Source organism: Prionailurus viverrinus, chromosome E3 (genome assembly GCF_022837055.1).
Source record: "Prionailurus viverrinus isolate Anna chromosome E3, UM_Priviv_1.0, whole genome shotgun sequence".
In the NCBI taxonomy this organism is placed as follows: Eukaryota; Metazoa; Chordata; class Mammalia; order Carnivora; family Felidae; genus Prionailurus; species Prionailurus viverrinus.
In genome coordinates this window covers 18,952,004-18,973,511 of record NC_062576.1, presented here as the reverse complement: position 1 = coordinate 18,973,511, position 21,508 = coordinate 18,952,004, and the positions used below count along the sequence as shown (strand labels likewise).

At 52.6% G+C, this 21,508-nt stretch overlaps 2 protein-coding genes and 1 long non-coding RNA gene across 12 annotated transcripts in view; all 3 read left to right on the top strand.

The window, feature by feature from the left end:
* The window catches only part of LOC125154813 (arp2/3 complex-activating protein rickA-like), a 109,690-nt gene extending 103,114 nt beyond the window's left edge, over window positions 1-6,576 (top strand). For 3 of the 8 annotated variants that reach the window (XR_007147931.1, XM_047839485.1, XM_047839484.1), the window contains 3 exons: window positions 2,760-3,787; window positions 3,857-4,026; window positions 6,163-6,576. The gene's annotated coding sequence lies outside the window, so the exon portion shown is untranslated. The other 5 variants (XM_047839487.1, XM_047839488.1, XM_047839492.1 and 2 more) reach the window with 3 other exon arrangements.
* Window positions 1-21,508, top strand: part of LOC125154806 (uncharacterized) — a 520,558-nt gene that overhangs the window by 152,982 nt on the left and 346,068 nt on the right. The window lies entirely within an intron of this gene.
* On the top strand, window positions 6,583-13,575 carry LOC125154818 (uncharacterized). Of its 3 annotated transcripts, none has more exons than XR_007147935.1 (3): window positions 6,583-6,802; window positions 11,729-12,756; window positions 12,832-13,575. It is a non-coding gene; the product is annotated as an uncharacterized LOC125154818 (long non-coding RNA). The 3 variants fall into 3 exon arrangements; XR_007147936.1 differs by adding an exon at window positions 8,508-8,639 and having other exon boundaries at window positions 11,729-13,575; XR_007147934.1 differs by adding an exon at window positions 8,508-8,639 and having other exon boundaries at window positions 11,385-13,575.

The window sequence follows — 21,508 nt, the reverse complement described above, 5'->3', positions numbered from 1 at the left end:
TGGGGAAGCTTTGGCTTTACTGCTGTTGATTCCCTCGATAAGTTTGTATTTTTTGCACGTCAAGAATTACGAAGGACTAGGGAGGAAAAACGGAGGCAAGAGAGAGCCTAGAATTGTAATTGTGTGTTATTGGCGTAGGCATCAGGATTGGGATTTGGGGGGTATTTGGGTCAAGAGGAAAGGTAGAAAGCAGAGAAGTTACCTGCCCCCCCCCACCCCCCCCACCGCCCGCCGCAGCCAGGAGTGATATTCTGTGTGTGAGTGGCTCGCCCATTGTGTCTGTGATGGATGCATAGAGTTCTGAGTGGTGTCTTGCGAGGAAGTATTCTCTTCCCAACAATGAGGACCTCATGAGTCACCCCACAGTGAGGTTCTGTGGGATGGACGTGTGGGAGAATTCGCAACGGCTAGAAGAAGTTGAGTTCTCATGATGCAGTGGTCTCTTGAGTGGGGTGTCCCAAAGAAGAGAATTAGGATGGCTGATTCATCTGTTCAAGAGACACTTACGGAGCCCCAATTATGTGCCATTGTTGAAAGCAGAAAAGAATCCAAGTGAATACAAACGCGGCTTCTGCCCTGAAGGGGCTCCACAGACGTGTGGAAGAGTTAGGCAAGCAAAAATGATTATGTACCACGAGGTAAGTCCTTACAGAGGGATGGCTGACACACTAAGTGAAACTCTACTCTTACTGGAAGGTGAGAGGTAACACAACACAACAAAACAAAAAAAAAAAGAGGAGAAAATTTGACCAGAGGCTTTCCCCTCTATCTTTCAACACTTCTTTCAAACTTCTGTTGTATTGAGTAGGTCCCTTTTTTTTTGTTTGATTAAAAAAAATTTTTTTTTTGTAAATATTTATTTTTGAGAGAGAGGGTAGACAGAACAGGAGCGGGGGAGAGGCAGAGAGAGAGGGAAACACAGAACCCGAAGCAGGCTCCAGGCTCCGAGCTGTCAGCACAGAGCCTGACACGGGCCTCAAACCCACGAACCGAGAGATGGTGACCGGAGCCGAAGTCAGACACTTGACCCAGTGAGCCACCCAGGTGCCGCGTAGGTCTCTTTTGATTGTCAGTCAAGCCACCTCGAGGGGCGCCTGGGTGGCTCGGTTGGCTGAGGATCCGGCTCTTGATTTCAGCTCAGGTCATGATCTCACACTTCCTGGGATGAAGCTGTGTGCCAATGGCGGGGAGCCTGCTTGGGATCTTCTCTGTCTCTGCCCCTTCCCCGCTCTCTGTCTCAATGACGGGAAAAAAAAAAAAAACCACACAAAACCAGACCAACTGGAATTGTTATAAGCCAAGCTGCGAATTTGATTGGCTCCTATGTGAGGAAAAGAGTCCAAAAGCAATATAGTTGCAGCCAGGGCTGGCTCCAGGGGTTCCACTCTTTAGGGAAGCTGTGTCGATAAGCAGGAATCGCCCCCCCACCCCGACCCCTCCACCCCCCGGCTTCCAACGTCTTCAGTTCAAGTCCCAGAGGGACAAAGAATACCTTTCACTGTGGCCAGAGCCCCAGGATTGACTCTGAAGGTATCTGATGGGGTCAGTGGCCTTTCCCTGGACATGGCAATGGAGTCAGCCCCACGCAAGCCACAGGGGCCTAGAATGGGAGGGTGCTGAGCCCCCTCCCCCGCAAGATAACCGGGGTGTTCTTACCAGCAGGAGGCAGGAAGTGTGGTCTTTTCTAGTCCTGCTAAAAGGAAAGAAAGAGCTTTTTGGAAATCCCTGACGCAGAGAAGCCAGTAGCTGCGGATGGCAGTTGGCGTGGAGGGTGTGGAGGCAGGGGTGCACCAAGGTGGGGAACTTGCGCATTTGGTTGTGAGGTCGATGAGTCCAGGAGGACAGGGATCTGGGGGCCTGATAGCAGAGTTGACTACGGGCTGAGGCTCTGGAAGGGAGTGTCTCTTTGGATGTCGGCTTCTGCCAAGAGGGAAGCTCTCCCTGGAGGCCTGAATGTTCTCCTAGATAGTAGCCTTTAGGTAAGTCAGGGTTGCACACTCCAAGCCTCAGGGGGCCAGGCTAATAAGAAGAAAATAAGAGCGACTTGGACCAGGTGAGGGCCGTGGGGGACCCGACGGCACCTGTCTTACCAAAGGGCCGCGTGACAATATGGGCCCGCTGTCGGGCCCGACCTTTGGAGTTGTTGAGAAAGGCCTCAAATCTGGATTTTCATGAAGATGAGGTGGCATTGAATGCCAATTGAAAACGACCACCAGGACCCTGAGCGGGACTAAACAAAACACATCTGTGGCCAGATTCGGTCTGTGGGTCACCAGTGGGCAGTTGCTTGTGGAAAAGGTTGGGGAGGTGAAGATTCCTGTGATGATTTTTCTCTTTTTCCTCCTGCGCCCCACCCTCCCATTACTACCTTCTCAGTTCTTGGATGTGTCGACGAGCTCGTCCTTTCCTTTACAGAAACGTTTCAGAGATCCGAGAGTAGCGATCATCAGTACTTCTCTCCTGGTTTGGTTTCCCAAGCGCTGTACCGAACCACCTGGCCTGGTCTCACCTACTGGTGCTTGTTATCATTTCTGGTTTAGAGAGAGGAAAAATGACCTGCCGTTGTCTGCCCGGCCAGCGAGTGGCCGAGGCAGGACTTGGGGCCCGGGGTGTGACTCCGGACCCCGTGTGTTTCCGACTGTAGAGACCGGGCCGGCTGCCCGCCAGGGAAGGGTTCCTGTGGATGAAATGTCTTTGGTGCTTGCTGACTTGCTGGGCTAGATGCTTTTGAGTCAAGTCTCTCACTGCCTTGTCCACAGCAACTGCCAGAGGTGATGTTATGGATTCCTGATTTAATGATGAGGAAGCGAGGACTCCAAGAGGTCATCGGGCTAGTTAACGAGAGCGCTGCCGTTCATCAGAAACCAGGGTTCTGCCTCCAAAGCAGGGAGAAGTCCTCACTTCACCCAGGCAACTCTTTCTTTAAGAAACCCCGTGTTAGAATTCTGTGTGACGACGCTTCCACAGAATCCTGGAAGCTGAGAGTTGGATGTTGCTCTAGTCCAGGGGCTCCTGCCAGGGATGGCCCCCTGGGGGACATTTGGCAATGGCCGGAGACGTTTTTGTTTTTGTCGTGACTTGGCTCGGGCGTGGGGTGCTCCTGGCATCTGGCGACACAGGCCGGGGATGCTGCTGACCAGCCTACACCGCCCAGGACAGCCTCGCCGCACAGAATCATCTGGTCCCAAATGTCAAGAGTGGTGAGGTTGGGAAAGCCTGGTCGAGTCCTTTGAGATGCTGGATATGTGAATCGTGAAAACCCAAGATGGGTGATGTTTGCCTGCAGAGTGAAGATGTGTTCTGTTTGGTCTGTTTCTTACGTGTGGAAGTCTTGATGACAATCATTGGGCCATACTGAACACTTGGGAGTTCTCACGTGGAAACCTGGACTTCCAGCTTCTTCTCAAATCATGCAAGACCTAGCGAAGCCTGGCATCGCGCCCTCGCGACGCGAGTACACGTGGTCGTAGCTGCAGCTGCGTAGGTGCTGTCTCGTCTGGGTGGGGCATCGACCGTCCAGTGTGCCCGGGTCCCTACCTGGCTTGTCCTGCTGTGGTACGTTCCTTGCGGACCCACCCCGCTCACAGGTCTCTATCGACCTTCTCCAGGAGCAGCAGAGTCTCTACCTCGCGAGGTAGCCCGTTCCGTTAGGGGCAACCTGAGTCCGAGGCATCTCTGCCCGTGAGTCCCAGGGGAGTCCTCTGCTGCCACGACGCATCTGTCTCCCTTCCGCGAGACGGCCCTTTCTGTGTTCGGCCTCGCAAACCGTGTCCTCGCTCTATCAGCGGTAACATTCTCCCCCCACCCCCCACCCCCCCCACCTATTCCACGCCCTGACTTCCTCCGCCTTTTCCAGGGGAGGTGGCTGTGCTTGGTTCGCTTCAGTCTGAGTGGATCCCGTCCAGCCTCTGCATAGAGCAGAGGAGGAAAGGAAAGTGTTCTCCCCACGACTTCTGAATCCGAGCTTCCGTGGCCTGGTCATCCACTGTATTTACCTACTGTGAAATCAAACAGGGTTGTTTATAGGTGAGTGAAGAAAGCCCGTGGTTCACTGAACCAAAACGAACCCTAAACAGATGTGCTCACGTGTGGCCTTATGGCGTTGGTTTTACACGTGAAGGCAGCATGTCATTCTAAGAGGAAACGATGTCTGTGGTCGTGGTTCCCAGTGTGTCCGCGGCAGCCCCCTCCCCCCGAGATTGGACATGGGTATATGGTGTAGGGTCCCAGAGTCAGTATGCACACCAGGCAGTCTTGTCAGACTGGAGATGTTTGGCCTTTATGATTCTGTTTCTGTTTCTCAAATGTAGGCAGAGGCCATCGTAATCAATCAAGTGTAGATCCATGTACAAATATTATTACACTCCTACCTGCCGTGTGTGTCTATTGTCTTAAACGTGGATGTGAAAAGTACAGCAGGCCCACGGTCCTTTTTCCAAAACCCTAGGGGCCAGATGAGTTTTGGAATTCAGACGTTTTCAGATTTTATTGTATTTTTTTTTTATTTCTTATTTTTTTTTTACGTTTATTTATTTTTGAGACAGAGAGAGACAGAGCATGAACGGGGGAGGGTCAGAGAGAGGGAGACAGAATCCGAAACAGGCTCCAGGATCTGAGCCGTCAGCACAGGGCCCGACGCAGGGCTCGAACTCACGGACCGCGAGATCGTGACCCGAGCCGAAGTGGGACGCTCAACCGACTGAGCCAGCCAGGTGCCCCATAAGTAGCCACTGTTTTCAGTTATAGTTCTATCCGTATAAACCCTGCTACCCTTAAAAAACCTGGGATCCCAACAAATTTAGAGACGGTAAATAGTTTGCTCTTTCTTATAGATTTGGCTAATACGTTCTTTTCAGCGCCGATTTCAATGTCCTGTCGGCCACCTTTCCCTTGACCTTGAAGGGGACATGTTTTACCTTGTTATGCACAGGGCACCCAAACCCTTCTGTTATCACATGTCATCTTTGCAGGCAGGATCTTAACTTACCGGGAGCACAGGTATGACCTCGCATGTCTGACATCCTATCGTGAGGACATTTGTTGGACAGGTTTGTTGAGGACATACAAGTCTCCAATCTTTCCGTATTTTGGGGGTTCTGGAGGCAACATATTCCTTGTTGTTGATTTTACTTCAGCCCATTTATGCTGTTACTTGTAAAGCAGACCACATTGAGTGGGCCTCCACCCAAACAAAGCGGTTGGAGAATACTCTCCTCCCATAGAGACAAATGTACGTGTATGTCTTCCTTTGGCCACAGCCTCCAAACCCACCAATGTCTACCCTGGTCACAAGTAACCACTGTTTTGGGGTGCCTTGGTGGCTCGGTCAGTGTAAGCATCTGACTTTGGCTCAGGTTGTGATCTCGTGCCTTGTGATCTTGTGGCTCGTGACCTCTCAGCTCTGGAGTTCAAGCCCCGCCTGTGTCAGCGCAGAACCTGCTTCAGGTCCCCCCTCCCTCTCTCTCTCTCTCTCTCTCTCTCTCTCTCTCTCTCTCTCTGTCTCTCTGCGCCCCTCCCCCATTTTCACTCTCAAACAAGATAAATAAACATCAAAAAATTATTGCAAAAAAAAAAGTAGCCACTGTTTTTTTAAATTAAAAAGTATTTTTATTAACATTTATTTTTAAGAGACAGAGACAGAGCATGGGCGGGGAAGGGGCAGAGAGAGCAAGAGAGAGAGGGAGACACAGGATCTGAAGCAGGCTCCAGGCTTCCAGCTGTCTCCACAGAGCCCGACGCGGGGCTCAAACTCACAAACTGCGAGATCATGACCTGAGCCCAAGTTGGACGCTCAACCGACGGAGCCACCCAGGCGCCTCTAAATTTTTTGTTACCTTTATTCATTTTTGAAAGACAGCACAAGCAGGGGTGGGGCAGAGAGAGGGGGGAACACAGAATCCGAAGCGGGCTCCAGGCTCCGAGCCGTCAGCACAGAGCCCAGCGCGGAGCTAAAACTCAGGAACCGCGAGATCACGAACCGCCTCCCCCTCCCACCGGTGCACCGCCTAGCCGGGGGGCGGGCGTCGGGACCCGCAGTGGCGCCGGGACGCGGGGCTCCGCCCGCTCTGTGGAGTGGCTCGGGTTGCGGGGGTTGGGGGGGGGGGCGGAGGGGGCTCAGGCGGCGGGGTCAGGCCGCGCCTGAGCCCGGCGCTCCTCTGCCAGCTCGGCCCCGTGCGGCCCCCGGCGGGCGGCGCCGCTGGAAGTGACACGGCGAGGGATGGGCTCCGGCCCGGGAGCAGCAGCCCCCGACGTCGCCACAGACGCCGCTCAGCCGCCCTAGCAGCCACAGCCGCCGCGGCCGCTCAGCCGCGGCAGCAGCCGCAGTAGTAGCCGCACCCGGCGCAGCTGCCGCCGCCACAGACGCCACTCAGCCGCCGTAGCAGCCGCAACCGCCGCCGCCGTTGAGCCGCCGCAGCCGCCGCAGTAGTAGCCGCAGTCACCGCCACCGCCGAGGCTGCCGCTCAGCCGCCGCAGTAGCAGCCGCAGGAGGCGCAGCCGCTGCTGCCGTAGCAGCAGCAGCCACAGCAGCAGGCGCAGCCGGCGCCGACGCAGCAGCCGCAGTAGCAGCCGCAGCCGGCACAGCCGCCGCCGCCGCTCAGCCGCTGAAGCAGCCGCAGTAGTAGCTGCAGCCAGCGCAGGCGCCGCCGGCGCCGCCGCAGTCGCCACGGCAGCCGCCGCTCAGCCCCCGCAGCAGCCGCCTCGACCCGGAAGCGATGTAGCCGCTCCAGGCCCGAGCCCCGCGGCCGCCGCTGTCGCTGCCCTTGAACCGCAAGAAGCAGCTCGCCAAGCAGACCGTGGGCAGGTGAGTGAGCTGTGCCAGGCCGGCCGGGAGCACGCGGGCCGGGGACCAGGGGTCGGGGTCGTGGCCCGCGCCGGGGCGGGCCCGCTGGCCGCGGGGCCCCGCGCTCGGGCGCTCCGCGCCGTGTCCGCTTCAGGCCAGGGACCAGGGCTGCGCCACGCCGCGGCCAGGCGGCCAGCTCAGGGCCGCCGCCCGAGCCCCCGGGAACGGCGGGGCGGCCGGCCTCCCGGGACACCCCCCGCGCGGGTCCCCGCCGCCCATTGTCCCGGCCCCGCTGAGCGTCGTCCTCTGGGGTCTGGCCCCAAGCTTTCCCCGGGCCTCCCCCCCTCTCCCGGGGCTTTGCCTTGGGCGAAGTGTGCCCGAGGCCGGGCGGGCGCGGTGCTCTGGGGGGCGGCATTCTCAGCCTTTCCGGTCGTCGGCCGCTGCCCACAGACCGTCCACCTCCAAGTGCCTGATGGCAGTGAATAAGGAAGGGGCGATCAGAGCCCATCGGAGCGGCTTAGGGAGACTCGGGACTCCCTTGGAGGGACTTTGGAGGGTGTGCCGTCTCCCAACCGTGGCCCCTGTGGACCGGACTGCTCAAGTTCTTGACCTGTAGACATTTGGAACCGGGAGGAAAGAATTGTGGAAAGGCCTTGGGCAAATGGAAAAACAAAAAGAGGGGGGGCTTTCCAAACAGCTTTTCTCACTTTGGATTGGGGAGCAAATCCTTGTCCAGGTTTCTCTGGTATGGCTTTAATGCTTGACAGGAAGCGATCGATGATGAAATGACAGAAGAGACCGGAGTTTGTAGTGGTTTTGAGAGCCTCTGGAGGTTGATCATGGTGTGCTGTGTTATCTGGGGTAAATCTTTCAAGGTCTTTCAGGGCAGTGAGCCGTCCTGTCCCCGCTGACTGTTTCTTCCGAGAAGGGGTATGAAAGTGTGACTTTTTCATCGCTTTTTCTTCTTCTTTGTTTTCAACAGTTGAGTAAAAGGGGGCGTTTGGTTTGGCCAGAGCACGTGGGGACGCTCCTTTTCTGTGTGTGTCTGAAAACACTTTTACCTCCCCTTGAGCTTTCTATATTTGCTTTTTACAGTTTCGTTCCCCGCCCCCCAACGTTTTGCTTAGTTTTGTTCAATTTCGTTGCTACCCCCATCCTGTTATCTTCGTGTGCGCTTATCCTGTTTCCAGAGTGGATCCCTGTCCCTACAGCCTAGCGGTGCCTACTTTTCTGTCATCTGTAGGAAAATGATAGAAATAAGGAGTGCCAACGGGAAGGCAGACGGAATAGTCGTGGGGCCCAAAGCTTCAAGCAGGCATCTGTGAATGAGTTACAAGATAACTCCTTAGGAGTTGTCTCCTCCTCCCCCACCCCCCACCCCAGCATTCTCAGTAACATGCATTGTGAAATCAGTATTTAGTGACTATCAAGACCCATCTGTCACATTGTCGTTCTGGCCAGTTTGCACATCTCATGAGGAAAGGGGCGTTTGCTCTTTTTGCACAAAGTTGTGAGACGTTTCAAGCTATCAAGCCACTCAGGGTCTCTTCGGCTCCGGCTTCCTCCGTAGCAGCTTCTCTCTTCGCGCTTCCGAATTGCAGCCGTATGTGGCTCCTTTCGGTTGCCAGAGGCCGCCGAACCTTCTTCCCTGTTAGCCTCTGCCTGGAAGTCTCCAAAGCTCCTTTCGCCTCACCTGCCCTATACCTGCCTCCTACTCATTCTTTAGGTGTCCAGGCAAAGGTCACTGCCTCTAATAGACCTTCTCTGATGCTCCAACGTGGATGGGGAGTCCCTCTCCTGGCCACTTACATACGTCCACATAGCGCCTGCTTTTCTATAATGCAACGCCTGTTTACTTGTAAGTATTCTCCATTAGACTGAACGCCTCCATTCTCCGTGCCATCTTTCTGTTTCCTTGGCCAGCTCTGCTGTGGCTCCTGTCCTAGGGTCGATTCTCCATAAACATTTGTCAATCCAGCACACATCTAGTTCTTACCAGCTCGCTCCGGTGGTGTGAGCCCAAGAATAGGAACATGAAAGCTGGATAAATAGTGATTCGTGGTAGGATTGTTAATTCTGGCCCTGAGCTTTGACTCTGTTTGAAAATCTTTATTGCTAGATGCCAGTGGAAGCAGCAGCTGTTACGGAGCTGTTAGGGGTGTGGCAATTTCTGCTCCCAGAGCCAAAACTGTTTCCTGGGGAAGCTTTGGCTTTACTGCTGTTGATTCCCTCGATAAGTTTGTATTTTTTGCACGTCAAGAATTACGAAGGACTAGGGAGGAAAAACGGAGGCAAGAGAGAGCCTAGAATTGTAATTGTGTGTTATTGGCGTAGGCATCAGGATTGGGATTTGGGGGGTATTTGGGTCAAGAGGAAAGGTAGAAAGCAGAGAAGTTACCTCCCCCCCCCCCCCCCCGCCCGCCGCAGCCAGGAGTGATATTCTGTGTGTGAGTGGCTCGCCCATTGTGTCTGTGATGGATGCATAGAGTTCTGAGTGGTGTCTTGCGAGGAAGTATTCTCTTCCCAACAATGAGGACCTCATGAGTCACCCCACAGTGAGGTTCTGTGGGATGGACGTGTGGGAGAATTCGCAACGGCTAGAAGAAGTTGAGTTCTCATGATGCAGTGGTCTCTTGAGTGGGGTGTCCCAAAGAAGAGAATTAGGATGGCTGATTCATCTGTTCAAGAGACACTTACGGAGCCCCAATTATGTGCCATTGTTGAAAGCAGAAAAGAATCCAAGTGAATACAAACGCGGCTTCTGCCCTGAAGGGGCTCCACAGACGTGTGGAAGAGTTAGGCAAGCAAAAATGATTATGTACCACGAGGTAAGTCCTTACAGAGGGATGGCTGACACACTAAGTGAAACTCTACTCTTACTGGAAGGTGAGAGGTAACACAACACAACAAAACAAAAAAAAAAAGAGGAGAAAATTTGACCAGAGGCTTTCCCCTCTATCTTTCAACACTTCTTTCAAACTTCTGTTGTATTGAGTAGGTCCCTTTTTTTTTGTTTGATTAAAAAAAATTTTTTTTTTGTAAATATTTATTTTTGAGAGAGAGGGTAGACAGAACAGGAGCGGGGGAGAGGCAGAGAGAGAGGGAAACACAGAACCCGAAGCAGGCTCCAGGCTCCGAGCTGTCAGCACAGAGCCTGACACGGGCCTCAAACCCACGAACCGAGAGATGGTGACCGGAGCCGAAGTCAGACACTTGACCCAGTGAGCCACCCAGGTGCCGCGTAGGTCTCTTTTGATTGTCAGTCAAGCCACCTCGAGGGGCGCCTGGGTGGCTCGGTTGGCTGAGGATCCGGCTCTTGATTTCAGCTCAGGTCATGATCTCACACTTCCTGGGATGAAGCTGTGTGCCAATGGCGGGGAGCCTGCTTGGGATCTTCTCTGTCTCTGCCCCTTCCCCGCTCTCTGTCTCAATGACGGGAAAAAAAAAAAAAACCACACAAAACCAGACCAACTGGAATTGTTATAAGCCAAGCTGCGAATTATTGGCTCCTATGTGAGGAAAAGAGTCCAAAAGCAATATAGTTGCAGCCAGGGCTGGCTCCAGGGGTTCCACTCTTTAGGGAAGCTGTGTCGATAAGCAGGAATCGCCCCCCCACCCCGACCCCTCCACCCCCCGGCTTCCAACGTCTTCAGTTCAAGTCCCAGAGGGACAAAGAATACCTTTCACTGTGGCCAGAGCCCCAGGATTGACTCTGAAGGTATCTGATGGGGTCAGTGGCCTTTCCCTGGACATGGCAATGGAGTCAGCCCCACGCAAGCCACAGGGGCCTAGAATGGGAGGGTGCTGAGCCCCCTCCCCCGCAAGATAACCGGGGTGTTCTTACCAGCAGGAGGCAGGAAGTGTGGTCTTTTCTAGTCCTGCTAAAAGGAAAGAAAGAGCTTTTTGGAAATCCCTGACGCAGAGAAGCCAGTAGCTGCGGATGGCAGTTGGCGTGGAGGGTGTGGAGGCAGGGGTGCACCAAGGTGGGGAACTTGCGCATTTGGTTGTGAGGTCGATGAGTCCAGGAGGACAGGGATCTGGGGGCCTGATAGCAGAGTTGACTACGGGCTGAGGCTCTGGAAGGGAGTGTCTCTTTGGATGTCGGCTTCTGCCAAGAGGGAAGCTCTCCCTGGAGGCCTGAATGTTCTCCTAGATAGTAGCCTTTAGGTAAGTCAGGGTTGCACACTCCAAGCCTCAGGGGGCCAGGCTAATAAGAAGAAAATAAGAGCGACTTGGACCAGGTGAGGGCCGTGGGGGACCCGACGGCACCTGTCTTACCAAAGGGCCGCGTGAGAATATGGGCCCGCTGTCGGGCCCGACCTTTGGAGTTGTTGAGAAAGGCCTCAAATCTGGATTTTCATGAAGATGAGGTGGCATTGAATGCCAATTGAAAACGACCACCAGGACCCTGAGCGGGACTAAACAAAACACATCTGTGGCCAGATTCGGTCTGTGGGTCACCAGTGGGCAGTTGCTTGTGGAAAAGGTTGGGGAGGTGAAGATTCCTGTGATGATTTTTCTCTTTTTCCTCCTGCGCCCCACCCTCCCATTACTACCTTCTCAGTTCTTGGATGTGTCGACGAGCTCGTCCTTTCCTTTACAGAAACGTTTCAGAGATCCGAGAGTAGCGATCATCAGTACTTCTCTCCTGGTTTGGTTTCCCAAGCGCTGTACCGAACCACCTGGCCTGGTCTCACCTACTGGTGCTTGTTATCATTTCTGGTTTAGAGAGAGGAAAAATGACCTGCCGTTGTCTGCCCGGCCAGCGAGTGGCCGAGGCAGGACTTGGGGCCCGGGGTGTGACTCCGGACCCCGTGTGTTTCCGACTGTAGAGACCGGGCCGGCTGCCCGCCAGGGAAGGGTTCCTGTGGATGAAATGTCTTTGGTGCTTGCTGACTTGCTGGGCTAGATGCTTTTGAGTCAAGTCTCTCACTGCCTTGTCCACAGCAACTGCCAGAGGTGATGTTATGGATTCCTGATTTAATGATGAGGAAGCGAGGACTCCAAGAGGTCATCGGGCTAGTTAACGAGAGCGCTGCCGTTCATCAGAAACCAGGGTTCTGCCTCCAAAGCAGGGAGAAGTCCTCACTTCACCCAGGCAACTCTTTCTTTAAGAAACCCCGTGTTAGAATTCTGTGTGACGACGCTTCCACAGAATCCTGGAAGCTGAGAGTTGGATGTTGCTCTAGTCCAGGGGCTCCCGCCAGGGATGGCCCCCTGGGGGACATTTGGCAATGGCCGGAGACGTTTTTGTTTTTGTCGTGACTTGGCTCGGGCGTGGGGTGCTCCTGGCATCTGGCGACACAGGCCGGGGATGCTGCTGACCAGCCTACACCGCCCAGGACAGCCTCGCCGCACAGAATCATCTGGTCCCAAATGTCAAGAGTGGTGAGGTTGGGAAAGCCTGGTCGAGTCCTTTGAGATGCTGGATATGTGAATCGTGAAAACCCAAGATGGGTGATGTTTGCCTGCAGAGTGAAGATGTGTTCTGTTTGGTCTGTTTCTTACGTGTGGAAGTCTTGATGACAATCATTGGGCCATACTGAACACTTGGGAGTTCTCACGTGGAAACCTGGACTTCCAGCTTCTTCTCAAATCATGCAAGACCTAGCGAAGCCTGGCATCGCGCCCTCGCGACGCGAGTACACGTGGTCGTAGCTGCAGCTGCGTAGGTGCTGTCTCGTCTGGGTGGGGCATCGACCGTCCAGTGTGCCCGGGTCCCTACCTGGCTTGTCCTGCTGTGGTACGTTCCTTGCGGACCCACCCCGCTCACAGGTCTCTATCGACCTTCTCCAGGAGCAGCAGAGTCTCTACCTCGCGAGGTAGCCCGTTCCGTTAGGGGCAACCTGAGTCCGAGGCATCTCTGCCCGTGAGTCCCAGGGGAGTCCTCTGCTGCCACGACGCATCTGTCTCCCTTCCGCGAGACGGCCCTTTCTGTGTTCGGCCTCGCAAACCGTGTCCTCGCTCTATCAGCGGTAACATTCTCCCCCCACCCCCCACCCCCCCCCCCCCCACCTATTCCACGCCCTGACTTCCTCCGCCTTTTCCAGGGGAGGTGGCTGTGCTTGGTTCGCTTCAGTCTGAGTGGATCCCGTCCAGCCTCTGCATAGAGCAGAGGAGGAAAGGAAAGTGTTCTCCCCACGACTTCTGAATCCGAGCTTCCGTGGCCTGGTCATCCACTGTATTTACCTACTGTGAAATCAAACAGGGTTGTTTATAGGTGAGTGAAGAAAGCCCGTGGTTCACTGAACCAAAATGAACCCTAAACAGATGTGCTCACGTGTGGCCTTATGGCGTTGGTTTTACACGTGAAGGCAGCATGTCATTCTAAGAGGAAACGATGTCTGTGGTCGTGGTTCCCAGTGTGTCCGCGGCAGCCCCCTCCCCCCGAGATTGGACATGGGTATATGGTGTAGGGTCCCAGAGTCAGTATGCACACCAGGCAGTCTTGTCAGACTGGAGATGTTTGGCCTTTATGATTCTGTTTCTGTTTCTCAAATGTAGGCAGAGGCCATCGTAATCAATCAAGTGTAGATCCATGTACAAATATTATTACACTCCTACCTGCCGTGTGTGTCTATTGTCTTAAACGTGGATGTGAAAAGTACAGCAGGCCCACGGTCCTTTTTCCAAAACCCTAGGGGCCAGATGAGTTTTGGAATTCAGACGTTTTCAGATTTTATTGTATTTTTTTTTTATTTCTTATTTTTTTTTTACGTTTATTTATTTTTGAGACAGAGAGAGACAGAGCATGAACGGGGGAGGGTCAGAGAGAGGGAGACAGAATCCGAAACAGGCTCCAGGATCTGAGCCGTCAGCACAGGGCCCGACGCAGGGCTCGAACTCACGGACCGCGAGATCGTGACCCGAGCCGAAGTGGGACGCTCAACCGACTGAGCCAGCCAGGTGCCCCATAAGTAGCCACTGTTTTCAGTTATAGTTCTATCCGTATAAACCCTGCTACCCTTAAAAAACCTGGGATCCCAACAAATTTAGAGACGGTAAATAGTTTGCTCTTTCTTATAGATTTGGCTAATACGTTCTTTTCAGCGCCGATTTCAATGTCCTGTCGGCCACCTTTCCCTTGACCTTGAAGGGGACATGTTTTACCTTGTTATGCACAGGGCACCCAAACCCTTCTGTTATCACATGTCATCTTTGCAGGCAGGATCTTAACTTACCGGGAGCACAGGTATGACCTCGCATGTCTGACATCCTATCGTGAGGACATTTGTTGGACAGGTTTGTTGAGGACATACAAGTCTCCAATCTTTCCGTATTTTGGGGGTTCTGGAGGCAACATATTCCTTGTTGTTGATTTTACTTCAGCCCATTTATGCTGTTACTTGTAAAGCAGACCACATTGAGTGGGCCTCCACCCAAACAAAGCGGTTGGAGAATACTCTCCTCCCATAGAGACAAATGTACGTGTATGTCTTCCTTTGGCCACAGCCTCCAAACCCACCAATGTCTACCCTGGTCACAAGTAACCACTGTTTTGGGGTGCCTTGGTGGCTCGGTCAGTGTAAGCATCTGACTTTGGCTCAGGTTGTGATCTCGTGCCTTGTGATCTTGTGGCTCGTGACCTCTCAGCTCTGGAGTTCAAGCCCCGCCTGTGTCAGCGCAGAACCTGCTTCAGGTCCCCCCTCCCTCTCTCTCTCTCTCTCTCTCTCTCTCTCTGCGCCCCTCCCCCATTTTCACTCTCAAACAAGATAAATAAACATCAAAAAATTATTGCAAAAAAAAAAAGTAGCCACTGTTTTTTTAAATTAAAAAGTATTTTTATTAACATTTATTTTTAAGAGACAGAGACAGAGCATGGGCGGGAAAGGGGCAGAGAGAGCAAGAGAGAGAGGGAGACACAGGATCTGAAGCAGGCTCCAGGCTTCCAGCTGTCTCCACAGAGCCCGACGCGGGGCTCAAACTCACAAACTGCGAGATCATGACCTGAGCCCAAGTTGGACGCTCAACCGACGGAGCCACCCAGGCGCCTCTAAATTTTTTGTTACCTTTATTCATTTTTGAAAGAAAGCACAAGCAGGGGTGGGGCAGAGAGAGAGGGGGACACAGAATCCGAAGCAGGCTCCAGGCTCCGAGCCGTCAGCACAGAGCCCAGCGCGGAGCTAAAACTCAGGAACCGCGAGATCACGAACCGCCTCCCCCTCCCACCGGTGCACGGCCTAGCCGGGGGGGGCGGGCGTCGGGACCCGCAGTGGCGCCGGGACGCGGGGCTCCGCCCGCTCTGCGGAGTGGCTCGGGTTGCGGGGGGGGGTTGGGGGGGAGTGGGGGGGGGGTGGGGGGAGGGTGCTCAGGCGGCGGGGGCCAGGCCGCGCCCGAGCCCGGCGCTCCTCTGCCAGCCCGGCCCCGTGCGGCCCCCGGCGGGCGGCGCCGCTGGAAGTGACACGGCGAGGGATGGGCTCCGGCCCGGGAGCAGCAGCCCCCGACGTCCCCACAGACGCCGCTCAGCCGCCCTAGCAGCCACAGCCGCCGCAGCCGCTCAGCCGCGGTAGCAGCCGCAGTAGTAGCCGCACCCGGCGCAGCTGCCGCCACCACAGACGCCACTCAGCCGCCGTAGCAGCCGCAACCACCGCCGCCGTTGAGCCGCCGCAGTAGTAGCCGCAGTCACCGCCACCGCCGAGGCTGCCGCTCAGCCGCCGCAGTAGCAGCCGCAGGAGGCGCAGCCGCTGCTGCCGTAGCAGCAGCAGCCACAGCAGCAGGCGCAGCCGGCGCCGGCAGCAGTCGCAGGAGCAGCAGCAGGCACAGCCCCCGCCGCCGCAGCAGCCGCAGTAGTAACCGCAGCCAGATCAGCCGCAGTCGCAGCCGCCGCCGCCGCTCAGCCCCCGCAGCAGCCGCAGTAGCAGCTGCCGCCGCCGCCTCAACCCGGAAGCGATGTAGCCGCTCCAGGCCCGAGCCCCGCGGCCGTCGCTGCCGCTGCCCTTGAACCGCAAGAAGCAGCTCGCCAAGCAGACCGTGGGCAGGTGAGTGAGCCGTGCCAGGCCGGCCGGGAGCACGCGGGCCGGGGACCAGGGGTCGGTCGTGGCCCGCGCCGGGGCGGGCCCGCTGCCCCGCGGGGCCCAGCGCTCCGGCCCGGCTGCCCGCCCGGCCGCCCCGCCCGCTCCGCGCTGGGTCCGCTGCGGGTCAGGGACCAGGGCTGCGCCACGCAGCGGCCAGGCGGCCAGTTCGGGGCCGCCGCCCCCCGAGCCCCCGGGAACGGCGGGGCGGGCCGGCCTCCTGGGACGCCCCCCGCGCGCGTGTCCCCGCCGCCCATTGTCCCGGCCCCGCTGAGCGTCGTCCTCTGGGGTCTGGCCCCAAGCTTTCCCCGGGCCTCCCCCCCTCTCCCGGGGCTTTGCCTTGGGCGAAGTGTGCCCGAGGCCTGGCGGGCGCGGTGCTCTGGGGGGCGGCATTCTCAGCCTTTCCGGGTCGCCCGGCCGCTGCCCACCAACCGTCCACCTCCAAGTGCCTGATGGCAGTAAATAAGGAAGGGGCGATCAGAGCCCATCGGAGCGGCTTAGGGAGACTCGGGACTCCCTTGGAGGGACTTTGGAGGGTGTGCCGTCTCCCAACCGTGGCCCCTGTGGACCGGACTGCTCAAGTTCTTGACCTGTAGACATTTGGAACCGGGAGGAAAGAATTGTGGAAAGGCCTTGGGCAAATGGAAAAACAAAAAGAGGGGGGGCTTTCCAAACAGCTTTTCTCACTTTGGATTGGGGAGCAAATCCTTGTCCAGGTTTCTCTGGTATGGCTTTAATGCTTGACAGGAAGCGATCGATGATGAAATGACAGAAGAGACCGGAGTTTGTAGTGGTTTTGAGAGCCTCTGGAGGTTGATCATGGTGTGCTGTGTTATCTGGGGTAAATCTTTCAAGGTCTTTCAGGGCAGTGAGCCGTCCTGTCCCCGCTGACTGTTTCTTCCGAGAAGGGGTATGAAAGTGTGACTTTTTCATCGCTTTTTCTTCTTCTTTGTTTTCAACAGTTGAGTAAAAGGGGGCGTTTGGTTTGGCCAGAGCACGTGGGGACACTCCTTTTCTGTGTGTGTCTGAAAACACTTTTACTTCCCCTTGAGCTTTCTATCTTTGCTTTTTACACTTTCATTCCCCCCCCCCCTCCCCCAACGTTTTGCTTAGTTTTGTTCAATTTCGTTGTTCAACTCCAAGCCTCAGGGCGCCAGGCTATAGACCAGCTCAGGTCATGATCTCCTGGTTCTTGAGTTCGAGCCCTGCGTTGAGCTCTGCGCATACAATGCTAAGCCTGCTTGGGATTCTCTCTCTCTGCATTCCCCCCACTCACGCACTCTCACTCTCAAAATAAATTAATAAACCTAACCCCCCCCCCAAAAAAAAACAATTGCATTTGCAACAGCATCAAAATATAAAATACTAATTACATTTAACTAAAAAAGAGATTCAAAACTTGTACACTAAAACTATAAAACATTATTGAAGGAAATTAAACAAGATTTAAATAAACAGACTCATGGATTGGAAGACTATGTTGTTAAGATGGCAGCATTTCTCCCATTGATCTACAGATTCAATGAAATGTTTATCAAAACCACAGCTGGCTTCTTTGCAGAAACTGACAGGCTGATGCTAAAATTCATATGGGAATTTATGGAACCCAAAATAGCCAAAGCAGATCTTATAAGAGAAAGACAAAGTTGGAGAACTCACCCTTCCTGACTTAAAAACTTCTTGGAAAGCCACAGTAATCGAGATAGTGTGGTATTAGTGTAAGGAAAGACATGTTGATTAATGGGATAGAATTGAAAATCTAGAAATGTACCATCATATTTAGAGCCAATTGATTTTCAACAAAGGCATCCAGACAACCCAATGGGAGAAAGAACAGTCTTTTCAACAGTGTGGGGACAACTGGATATTGTATGCAAAAGAATGAAGTTGAACTTCTACCTCACACCATAGGTAAAAATGAACTCAAAATGGACCAAAGACCTAAATGTTAAGTGCTAACACTATTAAATTCTTAGAAGAAAGCATAGATGTAAATCTCTGTGGCCTTGACACCAAAAACACAGCAGAAGGAAAAAAACAGGTAATTGACATTATCAAAATTTAAAAATTTTGGGCTTTGGGGTGCCTGGCTGGCTCAGTCAGTTAAGCATTTCTTGATTTCGGTTCAGGTCATGATCCCACAGTTCGTGAGATCAAGCCCCACGTCAGGCTCTATGCTGACAGCATGGAGCCTGCTTGGGATTCTCTCCCTCTGTCTCTGCTCCTGCCCCCACTCATGCACTCTCTCACACTCTCTCAAAATAAGTAAACATTAAAAAATGTTTGTGCTTTAAAGGACATAGTTGAAAAGTGAAAAGACAACCCATAGAATGGGAGATAATGTTTGCAAATCATATTTCTGACAAGAAACTTGTACTAATATAGATACAGAACTCTTACAACTCAAAAACGCAAAAACAAATAACTCAATTTAAGAATGGGCAAAAGGGATACCTGGGTGGCTCAGTCAGATAAACGTCCAACTTTGGCTCAGGTCGTGATTTCACGGTTTGTGGGCTCAAGCCCCACCTCTGTCTCTGTGCTAACAGCTCAAAGCCTGGACCCTGCTTGAGCTTCTGTGTCTCTCTCTATCTCTGCCTCTCTCTCTCTCTCTCTCTCTCTCTCTCTCTCTCTCTCTCTCTGACTCTCAAAAATAAAACATTTTTTAAAAAATGGAAAAAGTGGGCAAAAAACTCAGTCTAAGAAGATACACCCATGGCCAATAAACATGTGAAAAGATGTCGACATTGTTAGTCATCAGGGAAATGCAAATCCAACCCTCAACAGGATACCACTTTACACTTCCTAGAATGGCTACAATAAAAAAGACAGATGATAACAAGCATTGGAGAGGATAGGAGAAATAGGAATGTGATGCGCTGTTGGTAGAAATGTAAAAGGGTGCAGCCACTTAGGAAGACAGCCTGGAAGTTCCTCAAAAAGTTACACATCCAGTAATTTCACTCACAGGTATATACCCCCAAAGAATCAAAAACAGGTGTTCAAACAAAAACTTGTACATGAATGTTTGTAGCAGCATTATTCATCATAGAAAAAAAGGAAAAAACTGCAACGTCCAGCGAATGGATGAAGAAATGTGCTGTACTCATCCAATGGAATAACTGGGAGTAAAAGAAACGAAGGGCCGATGTGTGCTACAACACGGACGAACTGGGAGAACGTGTAAGTGGGCGGAGCTCATCTTGAACGACCACCTGATGTGTGTATCATTCCACGTGTATGAAATGTCCAGAAGAGGTCAGTCCGTGGAAACAGAAAAGAGATCAGTGGGTGCCTAGGGCTGTGGGCAGAAGTGGGATGGAGGAGGGGCAAGCGGGGTTGGGGGAGGTGGGGAGGAAATAAGGAGTTCTCCTGAGAGGGTATAGAGCTTCTTGTTGGAGTGATGCCAACGCCCTAAAATAGATTGTGGGGATAGTTGCTCAACTCTGCAGATATACTAAGAACTAGGTACATTTTAAATTGGTCAATTATATGGTATGTGAATTCTAGTTTCCATAAAGCTGTTGTAAAAATAACAGTGGTGAGCCACTGATACCAGTGAAAATTAGAGTTGGCTAAGTAATTGTTAGTGTGGTCGTTGCACCTATAACAATTGAGAAAACTATGTGTTGGGAAAAAATAGATTTTTTGTGCAACGATTCTCAACATTTTGACAATCTTACTTTGTCTCCTAGCACATATTTGAACACCTTTGATCATCTGGGACCGTATAAATTCTTTTACATATTTAGAATACATATTTAGCATTCTTTTCAGCTGTCCACAGATGAGGAGGAAAAATGCACTCTTCTTGTGACTCTCTCCTTTACTCTCACACAACGACCACACTCACAACACTTCTAACACCAGATGTGTCGTGTTCCCCTCCCGCCCCCTGGTACCAAGCAATTCTCCATGATACCAGCTGGGTATCTTACAATTCAATTCAATTCTGACCCTAACAGGAGTAGCACAGAACCCATAGGTTAAGGGCCCGGTCCCACGAGACTGTCCCCCACTTCAGATGCCATTTCCAAGTGGTAGGTCCTCAGATTACCCACAATTTCTGTAGACCCGGTGGCTAGTCAGAGGTTCCCATGACCACCACCACCCCCGTTTTGAATTCGGTTACTTGGTAGAACAGCTCACAGGACTGAGAGAAACACTGATTTACTTTGACAAAGATGATGTGTGGTAGAGCATACAGAGGACTCTCCAGATGAAGAGATACATGGGGCAAGTTCTGGAAGGGTTCACCAACCCTGTTCACCAACATGGAAGTTCCCCAAACCCTGTGCCATTGGATTTTTATGGAGACTTCATCACGTTGGCATGAACAACTATTGACTCGTTTCATCCCTCTTTCCTCTGTGGAGAATGGTCGGAGGGGCAAGGCACAGAGAGAGGTGGTAGGGCTGAAAATCCCCAGCTTCTAATCACGGTCTCTCTAGTAACCAGCCCCCATCCAGGGGCCACCCACTAGCCCATCCAGAGTTTTCTCATTAGAACAAAATGCACTGCTATCACCCAGGAAATCCGGGGAATTTAGGAACTGTGTCAGGAACTGGGATCAAATCTCAAATATTGGAACAAAAGAAGCTCTTAGTGCTCTGATCGGTTAGGAAATTACAAGGCTTTTGGGAGTTGTGTGCAGGAACTGGGGGCAGAGACCAATGAACGTATTTTCTATAATTTCATAACAATACTTCTAATGGATTAATACTCACTGAAGATGGGAATTGTCTTGTTTACATGCTGAATTCGATTATGACTCAGAAATGCTTTCAGATGCAAGTAACAAGAAACCCAACCACAGTGGTTTATACAAACACGAGGGTACCTTTTTCTTCATATGAGAAATCTGTGAGTAGGCAGCTGCTGACCTTGGTTCAGATGCTCAACAATGTCAAGGCAAATGTTTCTGGCATTCTCTTGGCCTTTCTCAACATTAGCACTCAAGACAGGAAGAAGGAGGAAGAAGACCAGGCAGCACCAACATCAGGAAAACAAAAGCTTAAAAAAGAAAAAGAAAAAAGCAAAAAAAAAAAAGCTTTCCTAGGAACCTCACCAACTTCCACTTACATCTGGGTCACATGGCCTCCTCTGGCTGGAAAGTGGATGATAACAGGAGGGTCAGGGATGAGAAGGGGAGGCAGGACATCAACTGACAATATCTGCTAGGATTCCAAAGTCTATGACAAATTCTGGTATATAGCAGGAGGTGTCTCCACAGTCTTTTGTAAGTATCTGTTGAATGCATATGATAGGATGTTTATTCACAAATACTCAGTCCTCCTCCCTTGGGAGGTTAAGACATCCATGCTGTGTGGAACCTTGGCATCTGAACTTCCTTCGGCCAATGAAATGAACACAGAAGTGGCTTTAAGAGCCAGGTTCTCTTTTCTTTGCCCCTGTGATCATGGAAGCAGGTGTCAAAGTGGAGCCTCTATCCTCTCCAGTCCTTAAATGGACATGATGAGAAGAACACCCAGCTTACCCATGTGAGTTAAGGCCCTAGAATATTTAGTTGTTAACTGCAGCTTAACCTAACCCATCCTGACTGATACAATGTACGTACCAGGCAAAGAAATCCACAACCAATCCGCAAATGAAAATTTTACAAACTCTATTTCCTGATCTCATTAATAGCAAGACTGTGCCTAAATGAAGATAAATGATAGCCATCTGGAAGTTAAACAAAATAAAAAATAGCTCG